Below are 635 nucleotides of genomic sequence, written 5' to 3'. Positions count from 1 at the left end.
TTCAGTAGAGACGGGGGTCTCGCTCTTGCTCAGGCTGGTCTCGAACTCCTGACCTTGAGCGATCCACCCGCCTCTGCCTCCCAGAGTGCTAGGATTACAGGCGTGAGCCACCGCACCCGGCCTTGATTTATTTTTGATGCAATTAGAAATGGTATATCTTTTATTTTCTGTTTCTGGTATATAGAAATACACTTCATTTTAGTATATTGATTTTGTATCCAACAACATTGCCAAACTTTCTTATTAATCTTTATAGTTTATCTGTAAATGCATTCAGATTTTCATTTTTCACAATCATGACACTGGTGAATAATGAGAACTTCCTCTTAGAGCATTGACTTTAAAAGCTTGCCATTATAAACTCTTTCTCTGCCCTTTGAGATGTAAATCTATGCAGAACTGTCTCCTCAAGGATTTGAGAGCCATTTCTTTGAAATGCAAACACCGAAGGCGATAACTCTTAATTTCAATCCCTGTGAGAGAATAAGGGCCTAAGTATAGTGGGCATCTTGCTCCAACTTGCACCACTCCCTCCTGTCATAAAGATTTGAGAACTTTGTTTCTCCTCCAGTTCAGTGCCAATTAGTAAACCCAGATGGCCTACCTACATGGGCCAACCCACCTTAACAACCTTC

The sequence above is a fragment of the Propithecus coquereli genome, unplaced genomic scaffold, assembly GCF_000956105.1.
Source record: "Propithecus coquereli isolate 6110/MARCELLA unplaced genomic scaffold, Pcoq_1.0 Scaffold731, whole genome shotgun sequence".
NCBI classification, from domain to species: Eukaryota; Metazoa; Chordata; class Mammalia; order Primates; family Indriidae; genus Propithecus; species Propithecus coquereli.
This window is presented reverse-complemented; position numbering follows the sequence as displayed.